This window comes from Schistocerca nitens, chromosome 1 (genome assembly GCF_023898315.1).
Source record: "Schistocerca nitens isolate TAMUIC-IGC-003100 chromosome 1, iqSchNite1.1, whole genome shotgun sequence".
Taxonomy (NCBI): domain Eukaryota; kingdom Metazoa; phylum Arthropoda; class Insecta; order Orthoptera; family Acrididae; genus Schistocerca; species Schistocerca nitens.
The window spans coordinates 803,041,408-803,062,236 of record NC_064614.1 but is presented as its reverse complement, the minus strand read 5'-3'; positions in this window follow the sequence as shown (position 1 = coordinate 803,062,236).

The window sequence follows — 20,829 nt, the reverse complement described above, 5'->3', positions numbered from 1 at the left end:
TAGTGGGAATTAGCGAAGTTCGGTGGCAGGAGGAACAAGACTTTTGGTCAGGTGATTACAGGGTTATAAATACAAAATCAAATAGGGGTAATGCAGGAGTAGGTTTAATAATGAATAAAAAAATAGGAGTGCGGGTTAGCTACTACAAACAGCATAGTGAACGCATTATTGTGGCCAAGATAGACACAAAGCCCATGCCTACTACAGTAGTACAAGTTTATATGCCAACTAGCTCTGCAGATGATGAAGAAATTGATGAAATGTATGACGAGATAAAAGAAATTATTCAGGTAGTGAAGGGAGATGAAAATTTAATAGTCATGGGTGACTGGAATTCGTCAGTAGGAAAAGGGAGAGAAGGAAACATAGTAGGTGAATATGGATTGGGGGGAAGAAATGAAAGAGGAAGCCGCCTGGTAGAATTTTGCATAGAGCATAACTTAATCATAGCTAACACTTGGTTCAAGAATCATAAAAGAAGGTTGTATACCTGCAAGAATCCAGGAGATACTAAAAGGTATCAGATAGATTGTATAATGGTAAGACAGAGATTTAGGAACCAGGTTTTAAATTGTAAGACATTTCCTGGGGCAGATGTGGATTCTGACCACAATCTATTGGTTATGCACTGTAGATTACAACTGAAGAAACTGCAAAAAGGTGGGAATTTAAGGAGATGGGACCTGGATAAACTGACTAAACCAGAGGTTGTAGAGAGTTTCAGGGAGAGCATAAGGGAACAATTGACAGGAATGAGGGAAAGAAATACAGTAGAAGGAGAATGGGTAGCTCTGAGGGATGAAGTAGGTGAAGGGAGCAGAGGATCAAGTAGGTAAAAAGACGAGGGCTAATAGAAATCCTTGGGTAACAGAAGAAATATTGAATTTAATTGATGAAAGGAGAAAATATAAAAATGCAGTAAATGAAGCAGGCAAAAAGGAATACAAACGTCTCAAAAATGAGATCGACAGAAAGTGCAAAATGGCTAAGCAGGGATGGCTAGAGGACAAATGTAAGGATGTAGAGACTTGTCTCACTAGGGGTAAGATAAATACTGCCTACAGGAAAATTGAAGAGACCTTTGGAGAGAAGAGAACCACTTGTATGAATATCAAGAGCTCATATGGCAACCCAGTTCTAAGCAAAGAAGGGAAGGCAGAAAGGTGGGAGTATATAGAGGGTTTATACAAGGGCGATGTACTTGAGGACAATATTATGGAAATGGAAGAGGATGTAGATGAAGATGAAATGGGAGATAAGATACTGCGTGAAGAGTTTGACAGAGCACTGAAAGACCTGAGTCGAAACAAGGCCCCGGGAGTAGACAACATTCCATTAGAACTACTGATGGCCTTGGGAGAGCCAGTCATGACAAAACTCTACCATCTGGTGAGCAAGATGTATGAGACAGGCGAAATACCCACAGACTTCAAGAAGAATATAATAATTCCAACCCCAAAGAAAGCAGGTGTTGACAGATGTGAAAATTACCGAACTATCAGTTTAATAAGTCACAGCTGCAAAAGACTAACGCGAATACTTTACAGACGAATGAAAAAACTGGTAGAAGTGGACCTCGGGGAGGATCAGTTTCGATTCCGTAGAAATGTTGGAACACGTGAGGCAATACTAGCCTTACGACTTATCTTACAGGAAAGATTAAGAAAAGGCAAACCTACGTTTCTAGCATTTGTAGACTTAGAGAAAGCTTTTGACAACGTTAACTGGAATACTCTCTTTCAAATTCTGAAGGTGGCAGGGGTAAAATACAGGGAGCGAAAGGCTATTTACAATTTGTACAGAAACCAGATGGCAGTTTTAAGAGTCGAGGGGCATGAAAGGGAAGCAGTAGTTGGGAAAGGAGTGAGACAGGGTTATAGCCGCCGGCCGCGGTGGTCTCGCGGTTCTAGGCGCGCAGTCCGGAGCCGTGCGACTGCTACGGTCGCAGGTTCGAATCCTGCCTCGGGCATGGATGTGTGTGATGTCCTAGGTTAGTTAGGTTTAAGTAGTTCTAAGTTCTAGGGGACTGATAACCACAGCAGTTGAGTCCCATAGTGCTCAGAGCCATTTGAACCATTTGGTTATAGCCTCTCCCCGATGTTATTCAATCTGTATATTGAGCAAGCAGTAAAGGAAACAAAAGAAAAATTCGGAGTAGGTATTAAAATTCATGGAGAAGAAGTAAAAACTTTGAGGTTCGCCGATGACATTGTAATTCTGTCAGAGACAGCAAAGGACTTGGATGAGCAGTTGAACGGAATGGACAGTGTCTTGAAAGGAGGATATAAGATGAACATGAACAAAAGCAAAACGAGGATAATGGAATGTAGTCAAATTAAATCGGGTGATGCTGAGGGGATTAGATTAAGAAATACACTTAAAGTAGTAAAGGAGTTTTGCTATTTAGGGAACAAAATAACTGATGATGGTCGAAGTAGAGAGGATATAAAATGTAGACTGGCAATGGCAAGGAAATCGTTTCTGAAGAAGAGAAATTTGTTAACATCGAGTATAGATTTAAGAGTCAGGAAGTTGTTTCTGAAAGTATTTGTATGGAGTATAGCCATGTATGGAAGTGAAACATGGACGATAACCAGTTTGGACAAGAAGAGAATAGAAGCTTTCGAAATGTGGTGCTACAGAAGAATGCTGAAGATAAGGTGGGTAGATCACGTAACTAATGAGGAGGTATTGAATAGGATTGGCGAGAAGAGAAGTTTGTGGCACAACTTGACTAGAAGAAGGGATCGGTTGGTAGGACATGTTTTAGGGCATCAAGGGATCACAAATTTAGCATTGGAGGGCAGCGTGGAGGGTAAAAATCGTAGAGGGAGACCAAGAGATGAATACACTAAGCAGATTCAGAAGGATGTAGGTTGCAGTAGGTACTGGGAGATGAAGAAGCTTGCACAGGATAGAGTAGCATGGAGAGCTGCATCAAACCAATCTCAGGACTGAAGACCACAACAACAACAACAACATTGTCGATCCGAGCGGTGGCTTTTCAATAAAAGAGACGAAAAACTGCCGTTGCATCTTTCTAACAGGACTTTTTTTCTCTGCTCTGGTGAACGATGTTTTTAATTCTTATCTGAAAAACCTCGTAGCGTGAAAAAAAACGGACGGATAACACCGAAGAAAAATCTGAAGCAACAATATATTTAGATTCGATTAGAATGACTGCTTACTTGCTACGGTTCGTGCTCCCACATTGCCACAGAGCAGAGAAAATATATTGAAAGTTAAATATGCAACAAATAATACGGCGAACTTATTTAATAGGCGATTTCAATCTAAAGGTTATGATCACGTCTTTCTGTTAGTACAGAACGTGATGAACGTTACGTAATGCATGGCTGTATGCGGTTAATAAGTAAAGAAACTTTGTTTCACTCTTGGTTCCTGATCGTGTTTAATTCCATTAGCTTAAGTTCAACAGTTATTATGCGTCAGTTTCAGTGTATTCCTCCACATGGCCGACCTCTACATGTTGTGTTCTACTACCAGCATACCAGACAGATTATAGAGTATTCATTGACGTGTGTGCGTGGTATCGAAGTGACACTTACGTCGACTTCACATTTTAATTGTTTCACTAGCGTTTTAGTGGACTGCATTGTATCACTGCCGCTTAAAAATGGGATGGCGCCGACAAACTAGCCGAAACGTTTATCTTCCTAAAATAAAGGCCAATTTCTGCTGCAGAAATCTTTTATATAATTACTATGACTTCGTAGTTTAACATCTCACATTTAGTACATTTAGATCCTTGCACGTCAAATGTTACCTGCGAAAAACCGATTACTGTAGTTCGCCATGTACAAATTCCTTTCAGTGAAAAAGGAGGACGCATATTAAGCAAATGAAGTATATTAGTAATACAAAATCAAGCCATTTGCCATATATCACAAATTACGCACTATTTACTGTGTAACTGTTCGCAAATAGTTTCTTACGGCCCTTAATTTGAAAGTAATCAACAATCCGTATATCTCAGTTATGCAATGCACACCCAAAATCAAGTTTGCCGAACAAATGTACCGAACTACTCTCACGTTTACGTACTGTACATTGAAGCACTACGGGGGATATGTGATAGGCCAAAGAACTTTATATCACAGATAAAAGTTCCTGGCAAAACACGGATATTTATAGGCTTGGACAACAGAACATGATAATTGACTTTGAGAACTCAGTGTAGTGTCAATTAGTCAGGCGACGCAATAAAAAGATGTAGACGTCTTGAAATGGATTCATAAATGGTATGAGAAGGTGTCTGTAGCATCTTCCTCCACGCGATTGTTATTCGAGTAAATGAAGAATCAGTGGCGATTTCTTTTCTGCTGACCTTCCTCTATCGCACGCTATTGTATGACATTAGTTGAAGCAGGTTTTATTACATATTCAATAGCTGAGTAACGCATAATGCCTCAGGGCTTACGCCGATGAGTGTAGCGTAGCGAGATTTAACCCTTGGAAAAGAAAGAAAAAAAAGTCTTCTCTATTTATGATGTTAAACAAACACCTTAGGGCTTTTGAATGCTGAAGGCTCTACACGTAGCCATAATTTGTTGAGCTGAATCGCTCTTATTACAGTGAAGGATGTTATGGGCAGGTATATACTAAAATAAATGGTTGTCATTGGTTAAAAAACCTTTAACGACGTTGGCCATTTATCATACAGGGTGTCTCAAAGTTTTTGGCTCAAATTGAAACAGGTGATAGTGGATCCACATCCCTTTATATTGAAATAGAAAACCAATGGTTTGAAATGAATAGTTATTGTGTTATGAACATACACAGCGTACACTACATCACATCAGCATAGATCATAGAAACTGTTCAATGCGACGACTGCCAGTCTCAATGCATGTGTTGTGCAACGGCGCATGCAGTCCTGCTTGACTCTCGTAAGAATCACGGTTATCTGTTGGACGCTGGAAGAGGCAGCGAGTGATAAACAACGTACACCCTTGACTAACTTTTATTGTTCACGGATGAGGCCTCATTCACACGTGATGGCGTTTTCGACAGCCGCATCACCCGTGTATAGACTGAGGAAAACACGCAGGCCACTCGCTTCAGTTGCCACCAGCAACGATTCTATGTCAATGTATGTGCGGGCATTTTCCAGCATTACATAATAGTGCCCTATCTTCTGTCTCTCCGTCTGATCGATCCACGTTACCTGGTGTCTTGTGAGACGTGGTGCCACAGCTGTTGGAGATTCTACACCTTATTGTCCTCGAAAGGATGTGATTTCAACACGTCGGTGCACCAGCCCCCTTCGATTCTAATCTCCGCAAGCACGTGAGCAACACATATCGTTGGACTGGAAGGGAAGGTTCCCTCCCACGGCCAGCGCTATCGCCGGTTCTCACACCTCAGGACGTTTTCCACTGGGCTTAAGTCTGACGTTGGTGTGTCAAAGCCCCGTTGAAACGTGTGAAGGACTGCTGGCTAGGGTCCAATCTGCCTGTCTGCTGGTACAACAGACACCAGTAATCTTTGATAAAGTGCAACAAAACTTAATGCGCAGTTGGCATGCATGCACTGAGATTAGCGGGAGCCACTTTGAACAAGTAAAACGACCTACGTTGTTGTTATGCGGTGTACGCTGTGAATGTCCATAACACAATAAATATGCTTTTCCGACTATTACTTCCCTGTCTTAATACAGCCGGTTGTGGACCCACTGTCACCTGTTTCAATTTGACAGAAAAATTTGAGACACCCTGCATATAGATCTAGCGTTCGTACTGTCACAGCCGCGCGGGATTAGCCGAGCGGCCTGTAGCGCTGCAGTCATGGTCTGTGCGGCTGGTCCCGGCGGAGGTTCGAGTGCTCCCTCGGGCATGGGTGAGTGTGTTTGTCCTTAGGATAATTTAGGTCAAGTAGTGTGTTAGCTTAGGGACTGATGACCTTAGCAGGTTAAGTCCCATAAGATTTCACACACATTTGAACATTTTTTTCGGTATGTCACATTCGTCTGTTAATACAAAGCGATTCCCTGCAGTAACAGTTACATAGTCCACATGAGGATGGAAACACAACGTATCACTCGCAACGTTAGCTACAGGAAGAAGCGAGTACCTGTGCTACGGCTGCCAGTTCTCTGGTGGTGCCCCATCGTGTACGAACCACATTTCTGACGTAGGTGTAAGTGGAAAGTCTTCTAGCAAAGCATTTAAATGTTCCATTAAAAACTCACTGTGTAATGTTTCAACCAAAATTTCCATGGGAAATTAAAGGTCCTATTAATCTTTTTCCCTTTACGCAAGATCATAAAATAAAGCTAAACTGTTGTTGATGTCTTGTTTCCAAAATTGCAAAAGGAGCCTCATCTGTACGTACATGAGTGTTGTGACAATTCTGCACTCTATTTGCTTCATTAGTAAATAGTATGATTGACAGAGAGTTTTGGTCCTGAACACACATCCCCTGTAATCAGTAGCAAAGCAATCTATTCTGGGCTGAAAATCTGTTTCAGTGAGACCTTCTATTCTTGGATAAGCTATAAATAAAGAGGTTGCCCTCGTAACACTTTCCACGTTGTCAGATGACTCAAATTCTTAGTTTCTAGTAAGCCCAGGATACTGCTTTCATTACTTTTCTCAATATGCTCATGTATTCGGTTCATCTAAGTTAGGTTTTCTAAACAGTATTTGATGTTCCACAATAAAATTACCTTATCTCAAAAGGTACAGTCTCCACAAGGTGTTCAAGTATTGTTTGAAAGGTCTTATTATTCGGTAAATCTCTATCAGGAAATCTTTCGACTAATGTCTGGTTTCAGACACATTGCAAAGTCCTTTCATCAGCCGCAAGTCCGCTATGTGCCGATTAGACCGCAATTTAGCGAGAAAGTACAGTATATATTAGTCCAATAAGAATAAGGCCGAGCTGGCGTCACGTCCCTAACTGGAAGTCCGAACACGTCACTCTTCAACTGAGTTCGCTAACACACGCTTTTTATGAGGCGACCCTCTCGGAAATAGCCGGTTTAATAACTAATGGCAGAAAAATTATCAGTACACACTAAACACTAGAATTGCGGAGAAATGTTCCACTGTCGGTTGCGTTCTCAGTACTAAAAGGATTTGCTTATTCATTACTACCGTGGCAACTAAGGTAAACACGAGGAGTCTTTGACTTAACACTTCCCAAAACAAACGACATTTGAAAAGAAAAAATACCTGTAGAACCAAGGTGGAATTTGAAACCAAAAAGACAGAAATGAATCAAACATGTAACAACAAAAAAGTATCTGCAAGTAAGAAAATTAAAGTGGCAATATGTGTATATGAATATTTTTGCTGCTTTTGAATCTTCTTTCCAAAGGTTTTCCACATATTAGTTACGTCGCGCTCTGGTGCAGTATTCCTCCATTAACAGTGGCTTTTTCTTTGGGATTCTGTGGTACCTGTATGGCGCAATCAGGACGTTAACGGCAGTATGGGTTAAGTTGGATTGTTTGTCAATCTAGCGGAGGCTACAGGGAGAAGCTCTATTTGGCTAAAATGAGTGTTCGGTTACAACAGGTAGATAATTCTCGTGAAGTTGGCAGGACTAATCTGCTGAAGTAATAAGTTACTACTTTTAGTCAATCCGTTTATGTTCTAATCAACACATTTGTTTATTGATGTGTCAGACCAAAACCTCTTAACAGAATCTCAAATGCTTTCAATAATCCCTATGAAGGACCTTTATCAGAGATCAGTGCTTTCACTGCCACTCGGTCTAACTACTGGCCACTTGGCTTAATTCATGAATCTTCAACACTTTGAAATAATGCATTATCAGTCAAGGGCCACTTGCTCCAGAATACAACAGATATGTACCAATCAATAACTTGTTCCTGATATTCACTGAAATTCTCGTTACTTCATTCTTTCAGACAGTGGCAGGCAGTCTCCGTTCAACGCTGTTCCAATGAATGCTGAAAACTGCTACTTAGCTGCTTAGATTACTTGCTGGATCTTTACTCTCCTTTAATCTACCCCTCTCTGAGCTTTCATTCGGTTGTAAATTGATTCTGGGTGCACACAGGCCTCTGCAGTAACTGTCGAAAATATTCCCTTGAAGGCTTTGTTTGCCATACGATAGTCTTAATATTTGACTATCATTCTAGGTGCCACTAGAAATTCCTACATTGCGTGCGTCGGAAGGTTGTCGCTCTTGCCTGTGACCTCGACCATCGTGGCCTTGGTGAACTGTGATGAATAATTCTCCGTGCCAGTGAGAAGCAAACTGCCTTCAGTGGCCTTGGGACTCATCTCATCCTGTTTGTTCCCCATTTGTTCCGTGCACCTGAAAGCCTGTGTCCGCTTCTAGCTATGATCTAATATGTATTAAAAAATTTTACATTTTCGAATATGACATGTTATTACAATTATTAACATGTTCTATAGTCCTGGCAGTTAACATACCCTGTATCTGCTGTGCAAGTTCCGATTTTCAGCGGAGGTTATCAGGTGTGACTATTATGTCCTCATCATCTTGCTGTGGTTGGAAACTCCTCTGTCCACATGTTGCAAACGTTTGAAGAATGTTCGAACATGAATCCTTTTGTAATTTATTTTGCGGTCTTAGTTGCACGGTTATTTTATGGTATGGCTAGTTTAAGCCAAAGTTGTTCATTTTCAGATGATCTTCAGATCTTATGTTCTCTAGTTCCTGTACGGACGTACAAAAGTCTGAGAATGATCAACTTTGGTCGAGGCTAATACTGTAAAATAAACGTGAACTAGGACGGGAAAATAATGAAGATTTTTTTCTGATATCAGCATTTGCTAAAATCAGTGACGACCAAATAGTTTGCAGTAGTGATAAACTAGAATATTCCCAGTATTATTTCCCCGGACAACTCACTGCATACGAACACAATATTTCTGTTCAGTTAGGTATGGCTCATAATAGAACATTGCTACCTGTAGCTCTTGCATTTGTTTTCTGTTATTTTACCAGTCTGGATAGGAGCAGTGATTAAGAAAATAAGCAATATGAACGTTCGTGACATTCACGTACATCCACATTGACTTACGCTTCCCAGAAATAGCATACATGAGTAGAGGGATCTCTTTAAAAGAAGTCATGATTTTCTAGCTGTCATTGACTAGCTATAACCTTTCCCTATCGACCTTGTTGTCGACAGAGCACAAGACTAATCTTTCCTGTCTTCCCAATATGTCTTTCCGTTTTCTCTTCAATCACCTTGTGTCATTTCAGCATTAAATAAGTAACATAAAAGTTTTCGTCCAAGAGCTACGACACGGGAGGGTACCGATTGCAAGAACGATTGTTATGGTATTAGTGTAGGGTCATGAACACAAATTCTAAACCTGAACTTTCTGCTACTCATAACTGTTATACGTAACTCGCTCCCAGCCACCACACGAAATTATTGCCAATTGCGACGGTTCTCAGTTTATTCTCATATTTACGTAACCGTTTTCAACGTGGGAAATTCTAATTACAATTTGTTTTCAGTATCACAATAATCTCTATTTTCAGGAGGAAAAAAAAGAAGAACGAAATATTGGTTGCATTATCATTTGAAGATGAGCTTGAATTATTGAAAGTGGTTACAGATATGTTTCCGATTGAATGGAAGCTAAGAAAAAAGACAATCTGTTACTGTTTGTTCTCAGTTAGAGGCATGATAGGTTTCAATTAAACATTCAGTACGTTAGTACGGGTAGCGCCTTAGTTATTGGTACCTCCTCTTGAATAAGCCTATGTCTCATAATTAAGTTTATTACTGAAAATACGTTTCATTAACTATTTGCAAAGTTCTTTATTGAGATAATATGCTAAAAGTTTTTTGAATCATAGGTTTTCTAGATGACTGAAGAACGATGTTATGTGGCACATTAAGGTCTTCTTGATAATTTGGCTAATCTTCTGGTATCCACAACAAAATGTGGCATTTTCAGTGTGTACCCTGACATTGATGTTGCACATTTGTCGGTCCATTTCTTTCATAGCCTTGTGTGTGTGATTCTAATGTCGGAACTCGTGTGCAGTACTCGTTACGAAAACCTCATGTGCAGCCATCTGTTCACTAATTTATGTCTTTCTGGTTCAGACTACATTTTAATGTTTTGTTTGTTAGATATGATATCTGTTTTTGCTACGACTCTGACGGTTTTCCTCATTTCATATACAAAAATCGTGAAATGATTTGGCCAGTGTCTTGTGTTTGCAACGTTTTCTGCGTATACTAGCTATAAAAACAATTCTATCTCCCTTTAATGTGAATGACTCCTGGCATCACAATACAGGTCTTTATTGCAGTGCAGACGTTTCACGACATTAATCCGAAGTTGCCTTGTCCGCGTCACACACTGATCGCTTCTATAAGCTCTTGGTTATCTCAAAATCCGAACTGTAGGATTTCACAGTATCTGCAGCGATACTTTCAGTCAGACAGAACGAATGGAAAATACTAAATGCTAAAGCAGTGGCGTGTTGTAGCAGTTTATAGAGCAGTGTCAGAGACAAAACTAAACATGGAGCGGCAGGTGTTTGCTGTATGATATCTTGCTAGTGTTGACAAGCAAAATCTGCGAATGTATACGTAATTAGACTGCGATGAGAATTGTAAAGGACAACAAACTACTCAAAAAGGTGGCTAAATTCGTCTAGCTCAGCATTATGAAATAATAGTCACTAATCGGCTTCTTCCGTATCACGTTGTTGTTCGTAATTTTACTTGAGTCTGCTGTCCCTTCGCCGAACAAAGAAGAGAAAAATTGGACTGCCTTGGTCATAGTCGCGTTCTTCCTGATACCTTTTGAGTTTATGTGGTAGAAAACTTTGATATTTACGTTAGCACGAAGGGCGCTATTAAAGGGAAGTGCCATCAACTGACGAGAATGTCGTAAAATGGATACTGGTCTTTTTAACAGCTGCGCTTACTACCGCCGTTGCTGTGATGTCCACAGCACACCACGTAAGGGTTTTGCGCGTTGGCGGTGAAGTCCAAAGGAAAGATAGTAATAAAAGATTTATACTGGAATATAATAACAAGAAACAGCTACTTTTATAACTAATGGCTATCATACGTCCACTTGTCCATCGGAGTTTACAACAGCATGAGGCGAAACTTTACAAGTATTTCCTCTCTCGATAGAAAGCGGAGAAGCAACTACGATACTGTGAGAGGAATGGCCGAAATTATCATTACACATGAATTGGTGTGATTGAAAATTTAATGGCGATGGCCATGCATGGGATGGTTCTGTAATTTCACTTAATAATGTACCTCTACTGAGCTCAGTGTCATTATGTATTATCTACTTCTGCTCATTTGCCGTAAGGTTTGGTAACTTTTTTTTTAAAATATTGTGGAAATGCATGTTGCTCTCTTCTTGATACCTACATCTCAGTTCAAAAGCCAAAGAAACGAGGAGAGTGGTGTGTTTCATTTTCGAGCCTTTTAAACGTGTATGTTACTTTGGCCCTGACTTGATACATTGGAAGCTGGTTTACCGCCTGCTTACAACAGATTCTAATGGCAGCATGCAATGTTTCCCGTAATGTACCCTTTGTTACTGTAAATTGTCTGTCGCTACATCCAAAACGAAACCAGGTTAGCAGATATTTCACGGCAACGTTCTGCCAATTAACTGAAAGCTCTAACTGTTGGGAGCAAGCTCATACTGTATTCCTTCTGAACATTCACTTTAATACTGCATCTTACTTACTTAATTGCCAATGCTTCCTTAACCATCAAAGTTTCTAATGTACCAGCTTTCCTCTGTTGACTTTCTGGTATGTAAGGTAGTAAAGAACCGTCGATTCTCTCAAGCACGAAAAATGTTGTTGGCCTTCAGTAACCTCTCAACCAGACATCATCTCCATGATCTTACTTTTATTGTAACTTCTTCATTGTCTATCTTTTCTTCTCTGTTTGGCTATCGTACTGAAACTTCGTCGTACTACAAAAGAATTGATTATTATAATTACTACTTCGTCTTTAGCTTAATTAGATGTCCTGTTGTCTGAAAAACTTTATCGTTACCACAGAGGTATTGTAAAAACCATTGTATACCATTTCACATAACTTTTTGAAAATAATATTTTATTTTATTGGACCTTGCGTTTTAAGTTATGTAGGTACACACCTGTATCTACACCTTTTGCTTATCGACAAAAATCGACATAAAATACTTCAGAACGGTGGTATCTTGTTTCCTACGTGTAGCCTGCAATGTATCACTGGGTATAAGTTAGTAATTAACTGAACGTTGTATTTCGCTACTCTTATTAGTTCTGAGCATCTTGTAGTTGAAACCCTTCTGTTATGTTCTGTTTTCTTTTAGGGCGCAAGAACAACTGGGGTCACGCGCGCCCAAATCAAAACTATAGAACACGAAGACAGAGAGGAGTTAAAAAACGACTAAGTCAATCCCAATTGATGGAAGACAAGACAGCTAAAAACAGGGACGTGGAGAAAGGGCTGCAAAAGTCACCATTCAGAAACGGAGGTCCAAAACCAAAAAAGAAATGGCCTTCGTCATATTGCTTTGACGGATAGAAAGTAAAACGCGGTCGACATCCCTTGTGTTATTTGTTAAGACGGCCGATAATTCAGACGACAGACCCAAGCGGGAATGTAAAAGGATAAAAAATGAGCATTCGATCAGGAAGTGGCAGACAGTTAAGACTTGGGTGCGATGTGTACAAAGTGGCAGGGGAGCGCCAATTATCAAGCCAAGCACGAATCTGCCAAAGAGTGGCGAGCCCCATGGGTGGTGAAACCCTTCTGTCCACGTTTGCTTACAGTACTCTGACACACACACACACACACTCACACACACTCACACACACACACACACACACACACACACACACACACACACACATACATACACATACAAGTAATTAAATAAATAAGGTAGTTAAATAAAAACCAACACCATTTCACAAACACGCTCGCACAAACATACATACATACAAACACACACATTTACATCTACACATGCACGCACTGGAAGATATATATAATGAACTTTAAAAAATCTAGCACAAAATGCATTAAACTGTTCAACTGTCCGCCATATTGGTTTTGTAGTTTGTAACCAGTTAGAGTGAAAGTTAATAAGTGAAGCATTTTGAATGCCCAGACACAAACACACAATTTTCCTCCTAGAATTAACTAATGTTGCACCTAACCACAACTTCTGAGTCGTATAGCTTCGAAGTAGGTAACTTTTCTACATTAAGTTCTATATACACTCCTGGAAATGGAAAAAAGAACACATTGACACCGGTGTGTCAGACCCACCATACTTGCTCCGGACACTGCGAGAGGGCTGTACAAGCAATGATCACACGCCCGGCACAGCGGACACACCAGGAACCGCGGTGTTGGCCGTCGAATGGCGCTAGCTGCGCAGCATTTGTGCACCGCCGCTGTCAGTGTCAGCCAGTTTGCCGTGGCATACGGAGCTCCATCGCAGTCTTTAACACTGGTAGCATGCCGCGACAGCGTGGACGTGAACCGCATGTGCAGTTGACGGACTTTGAGCGAGGGCGTATAGTGGGCATGCGGGAGGCCGGGTGGACGTACCGCCGAATTGCTCAACACGTGGGGCGTGAGGTCTCCACAGTACATCGATGTTGTCGCCAGTGGTCGGCGGAAGGTGCACGTGCCCGTCGACCTGGGACCGGACCGCAGCGACGCACGGATGCACGCCAAGACCGTAGGATCCTACGCAGTGCCGTAGGGGACCGCACCGGCACTTCCCAGCAAATTAGGGACACTGTTGCTCCTGGGGTATCGGCGAGGACCATTCGCAACCGTCTCCATGAAGCTGGGCTACGGTCCCGCACACCGTTAGGCCGTCTTCCGCTCACGCCCCAACATCGTGCAGCCCGCCTCCAGTGGTGTCGCGACAGGCGTGAATGGAGGGACGAATGGAGACGTGTCGTCTTCAGCGATGAGAGTCGCTTCTGCCTTGGTGCCAATGATGGTCGTATGCGTGTTTGGCGCCGTGCAGGTGAGCGCCACAATCAGGACTGCATACGACCGAGGCACACAGGGCCAACACCCGGCATCATGGTGTGGGGAGCGATCTCCTACACTGGCCGTACACCACTGGTGATCGTCGAGGGGACACTGAATAGTGCACGGTACATCCAAACCGTCATCGAACCCATCGTTCTACCATTCCTAGACCGGCAAGGGAACTTGCTGTTCCAACAGGACAATGCACGTCCGCATGTATCCCGTGCCACCCAACGTGCTCTAGAAGGTGTAAGTCAACTACCCTGGCCAGCAAGATCTCCGGATCTGTCCCCCATTGAGCATGTTTGGGACTGGATGAAGCGTCGTCTCACGCGGTCTGCACGTCCAGCACGAACGCTGGTCCAACTGAGGCGCCAGGTGGAAATGGCATGGCAAGCCGTTCCACAGGACTACATCCAGCATCTCTACGATCGTCTCCATGGGAGAATAGCAGCCTGCATTGCTGCGAAAGGTGGATATACACTGTACTAGTGCCGACATTGTGCATGCTCTGTTGCCTGTGTCTATGTGCCTGTGGTTCTGTCAGTGTGATCATGTGATGTATCTGACCCCAGGAATGTGTCAATAAAGTTTCCCCTTCCTGGGACAATGAATTCACGGTGTTCTTATTTCAATTTCCAGTAGTGTAGTTGCAGACGACAAAATGTAGACGCAAAAACAACTGTTATGCAAAATATAAAAAAATCGGGAAAACCGCAGCAGGCGGTAAAAAGGTATATATCCAAAATTTGTCAGTTTTTCAACTTAGTAGATACTTTCTTAAAGATTCGGTTTGTATATGTACAATAGTAAGGAGCATTTTTCCTGTTATTTAATAGACATAAAATAGAAATTCATTGATGATGCTGAAACATCAGCGAAACATGTTTGGGTAATAGAAGACAACTAGAAATCGAGTTTTGCCGTAGGCGGACTACTTCAAAAACAAATTTTGTCAGCTCTGTACGACCACTTCACCATTTTCGAAACGCGGTGGAGTTGTCCTAATGTTTACATTTTGGTCATCTGCACTCATAGCTACAGACTACTTAAGATGCTAATCCTGCATACTAATTATACAATGCCTTCGAAGGCCAAGATAGGTTACTCACATCTTTAGATAATTTAGTCAGTACGTCTAACATGAAGAAAATTACGCTTAGAGTGTCATCCAATACTGTTATATCGCTACTGATCATTCGTTTATTGGACATATAAACAGCTTTTGGTCTCTAATGCCGACAGTCATCTACCATATTTTCGTAACTTGACATCATAATAACCATATATGCGTGAAGTGGTGAACACGGCTCAGGTTCCTGTGTATCTTTTACACAAATGATAACAGGCGTATACCTGCAGAAACAGAATATTTGGTTTCCAAAAAAAAAAAAAAAAAAAAATGATTTAGTTGGATTCTTGCAAGGAAGTCATACGAACTTAGAAATTGTTTCCATTTTAAGTATTACGTAAGAACACAGCGAAGTGTGTAGTCTAGTGGAAAAATTTAACGATAGCTTGCAACTTCCCTGTTGTTCCGCGAATGCTTGTTGCAACAGAAGCTGTTCCTCCACGGTTAATGTGTAGGGGCTCTGCGCAAAATCCGTGTTGATGCTGATGGGATAGCTTCCTATACTGAACGCCATTACTCTGCATAGTTCGTACTTATGTACACCTGGTTTCAGATAACTTGACACTGAAACACTCACGCGGGATTAAATTGGAATGCCGTCTGTACATCAGATTATGGGATTACGCCACGCTATACAACTGCACAATCTCAGCGTATTGCTATTCACGTAATTAGCTCGATTATAGTTGGTAGTAAGAGAAACTAATTAGAGGATTCGGAGTGCGTGAAATGCAGCTGATACTACCGCTGTTTCAAGTCACGCGAATCACACGCTTTTCCGCTGTCATAGCTACTAAAATTTTATAACAGTTACACAAGCAGCAACTACTTAGACGAGTCCACTAATGTAGGCTCTTAATACATATTTGTCAATCAGAGTTCAGAATAAAAATATAGTGACCCATATGGCAGATGCTCGAATGCAGATCTCGTAAAGGTAAGTGGTTAATTTTGTAATAACTGTTAATTAAGTTAATTAAGTGGTAAAGAATTTACTTAACACCAATTTTAACGTATTTTTAGAGAAAATAAAATATTCAAATATTCATTAAGTGCCGGTTTTGGCATATTCTAGTCTTAGACAAAAAGTTATGACGTATGCGTAAGTATTAAGTATAGAACGTTGGTGGTTCTCGTTTCCTACATGCTGTGTAGGTACAGTACAACTTTATCTACTCGGGGAATTAAAGGTTTAATGTTCTACCTTTTATTTGTTTTAAAACCGAAGTCCGTATCGCGATTACACGATTATAGACTGCATTTTCCTGGTGCACAGGTTTAGCGTTTTAATGTAATTTTAAGTGCATTATGTTAATATATTAATATCACATAAATATGTTAGTGACCTACATAACTTGAGTGTTTCCTGTGATTTGCAGTTATTAGTATGTTAAAGCTATTATGTATCTAAATTTCGCAAATAAATTTTAAATAACCATGAGTGTGGAAAATTTTGAAACTAAAAATTTTGTGTAGAGAAACATATAGAAAATAGTGCCTATGAGCTGAAACCAAATAATGGTACTTCATTATCTGTATCCGTGTTTAGGTCACCTGTGGGAAATTTTCAGATATTTATGAAAAATAAACTGGGATCCTTTGTTATGCTATCTGGAAAATGGAGGAGAGCTAATTATTATTTGTGGGGATTTCAGTGTATATTTTCTGAAAGATCCTGATAGAAAGAATGTCCTTGAAGTATTATTCGGTTCTTTAAATTTGACATCATTTATTGACTTTTCTGTCGGGTTGTATAGGAAAATAGCACACTTACACAATATTTTCACAGATGAAGAAATATTTAATCAAAAAAGCATTTATCCCGTTAAGAATGGCCTTTCTGATCATGACGCACAACTAGTTACAGCACGTAAAAAGCATGTAAAAAATCACGGCTTAAAGATGCAGATATCCTGTAGCCGGGAAAGGGAAATGGATCTATTTGCCCAGAAGCAGTCAAATATTGTAAAAACTACCGTATTACACCAAGGGAAGTTATTAAAAAATCCAGAAGTGAGCGTATTATGTCTGAGATTAGCACCTATGACAGTAAACTGAAAACAATATTGAATATTTTTGAAAGGGAAGCAAGGCAACCAAGAGCATAGGAAGTACAGATAAATTTCGTGTGGAAGAAGTTAATACAGGAAATTTAAAGAAGGCCTGAAAATAAATTGTAATTAAAATAATCCGCATAAAATAGTGTACTAATAAAAACAGACTAGAAATAAAAATAGAGAATTGAACAATCAATTAATAAGTTTTTGCAAGGACAGCTCGAAGCAGCTGGACGGACAGGAAAAGAAATAAACTGAAGGCTGTAGACTTATTTTAAATGATTTATCGCATATTTTCTTGACTTAGTAACACTATGTCAGGTGTCTATATACAGAGGAATAAAACTGGTACAGAATGCTGTCAGTAAATCAAACACGGATTTCAAAACTGTTACATTATTTCTGAAAAGGCACGTTTACTACGTTGTATTTTAGTGGCTCTGATTTGTGGAGCCGGCTGCTGTGGCAGAGTGGTTCTAGTCACTTCAATCCGGAACCGCGCTGCTGCTACGGTTGCAGGTTCGAATCCTGCCTCGGGCATGGATGTGTGTGGTGTTCTTAGGTTAGTTAGGTTTAAGTAGTTCTAAGTCTAGGGGACTTATGACCTCAGATGTTAAGTCCCATAGTGCTTAGAGCCATTTGAACCATTTCATTTGTGGAAGTCAGACATGAGACTTCACTGAGAAAACTTTTCACAAGTGGTAGAAATCTGATACCTTCAATTTCACAAGAAACGCTGGGCTATAGTGGACAAGAGCCCCCACAGTTAGTTGTGGTTGTTGTTGTTGTTGTTGTTGTGGTCTTCAGTCCTGAGAATGGTTTGATGCAGCTCTCCATGCTACTCTATCCTGTGCGAGCTTAATCATCTCCAAGTAACTACTGCACCCTACATCCTTCTGAATCTGCTTAGTGCATTCATCTCTTGGTCTCCCTCTACGATTTTTACCTTCCACGCTGCCCTCCAGTACTAAATTGGTGATCCCTTGATGCCTCAGAACATGTCCTACCAACCGATCCCTTCTTCTAGTCAAGTTGTGACACAAACTCCTCTTCTCCCCAATTCTATTCAATACCCCCTCATTAGTTATGTGGTCCACCCATCTAATCTTCAGCATTCTTCTGTAGCACCACATTTCGAAAGCTTCTATTCTCTTCTTGTCTAAGCTATTTATCGTCCACGTTTCACTTCCATATATGGCTACACTCCATACAAATACTTTCAGAAACTACTCCCTGACACTTAAATCTATACTCGATGTTAACAAATTTCTCTTCTTCAGAAACGCTTTCCTTGCCATTGCCAGTCTACATTTTATATCCTCTCTACTTCGACCATCATCAGTTATTTTGCTCCCCAAATAGCAAAACTCCTTTACTACTTTAAGTATCTCATTTCCTAATCTAATTCCCTCGACTTAATTCGACTACATTCCATTCTCCTCGTTTTGCTTTTGTTGATGTTCATCCTATGCCGTCCTTTCAAGACACTGTCCATCCGTTCAACTGCTCTTCGAAGTTCTTTTCTGTCTCTGACAGAATTACAATGTCATTGGCGAACCTCAAAGTTTTTACAGTTCCGTTACAGCCCACTAACAATGCACTACAGTCCCAAAAATTCCCTAGCACCAAGTGTTCAAACTTGAAACAAAGAAAGGTTTAAGGCTTTTCTGTTAACTAGGAGCTCTTCTTCGATAAACTTCATATTTAACTGATTTTACAATATCTTTTCGTACATCTCCTCAGCAGTCTCTTGCGCGGTTTCTAGACAGGAAAGCCGGCCGAAGTGGCCGTGCGGTTAAAGGCGCTGCAGTCTGGAACCGCAAGACCGCTACGGTCGCAGGTTCGAATCCTGCCTCGGGCATGGATGTTTGTGATGTCCTTAGGTTAGTTAGGTTTAACTAGTTCTAAGTTCTAGGGGACTAATGACCTCAGCAGTTGAGTCCCATAGTGCTCAGAGCCATTTGAACCATCTAGACAGGAAGCTATTTCCTCGTGTCTGAAGGGATAAGTCACTTAGCCATCTTCCTATGGGCGCACTACGCTACAGCAATCAGCGTTGTGCTCTACAATAGCAGGGTACAATGCCGGCTCACGTCACGCAGCTGCCGTGTTCTGCCCGAAGGGGGCTGTTATCTCACCGCTGTGGGTGGACAGCGCCCATTATGCTTCAGACAGGGCAGCAGCTAGCCATCGACCCAGAAAGCGTGCCAACTACTATTGTCCTTATATCAACATCATGGCAGTTGTCGTGTCACCTCATCTAATAACAATGGAGAGAGACGAAGAGATAGTTCTATTCCACTGACCTGCAAGAATCTTCAGCCAGTCCTGGAATTCTGTTTCTACTTCCTCTCGATCTCCCTCTTCGAGTTTCAAGTTGTTAGTGTTTGAACATCTCACTTCCACCTTCTAGCTCATAACAGCGATTAATTTACACCGAGGCGTATTCGTAAGACTCTGTTGTGTATTTTCCTACGTTTGAAGAAATCCAGACGAAGTTTCGTATAGTGACCTGATCTCCGTTCATTCATATAATATCCATTATTTTTCTTAATTTCTTAGCACAAATTTACTCTCCACCACGTCATCCTTTACTCTGCTGTTTTGATACTGATGCCTATATTACGTTCAGCTTCACCAATTATTTGTATTACAAATCCTAATATTAGTAATGAACTAACTGCTACCCGCAGCTGCGCACACGTATCAGTAGCTTTGTTGTGGTGAGTGACGTTGAGTAAGCTACTGCACGTGCGATAACATCAGCTGCTATCACGTGTCTGCCCATTCGGGTAAACATAGCTCGTGGTGTGGTTAAGTTTCAAAATACCCTCTTCTTTAATGTGACCTGTATACAGTGTATGTTCACTTTAGTTAATTTGCCAATTTCAGGGAGATTCAGTAAAGACAGATACAATTTCTTAATTATTTAATTTGTTTCAATCAGACTTTCGTGATACATTTATACTGGAAGTTACTAGCTGAATATAAATGTACAACTTCTCGGCAATGTCACACAGTGATTATTCAGTTTCACCCAGGGCATTTTACATCAAAATAATCCACGGTTGCTGGTACTCAGAGGCTCCATATTTCAGAAAAAGATCCTGTCGCCATTACTAGATGCGGTGATGAATTTTAATCCCTCTACTGAATCTATATTTTCGTCCCGTCGGCGTTTCTTCGATGTCTAGACTGAATAGTAGAGGCAGAAGACTACATGCCAGTCTTTTATTATTTCTAGCACGTGAAAAACGTTCTAGGTCTTCCATTCATATTTTTCCCTCTTGGTTTTTGTACATATTGTATATTATCTGTATTTCCATATAGCTTACCTTTATTTTCTTCAGAATTTCGAACGTCTTGCACCATTTTACGTTGTCGAAATGTTTTCGAAGGTCAACAAATCCTATGAATGAGTTGATATACCTTGGAAACGCAGGCATTATCGTTACAACTTCTTCTCTGGTGTCGTGCGGTAGCGTTCTCGCTTCCCGCGCACGGGTTCCCGGGTTCGATTCCCGGCAGGGTCAGGGATTTTCTCTGCCTCGTGATGACTGGGTGTTGTGTGATGTCCTTAGGTTAGTTAGGCTTAAGTAGTTCTAAGTTCTAGGGGACTGATGACC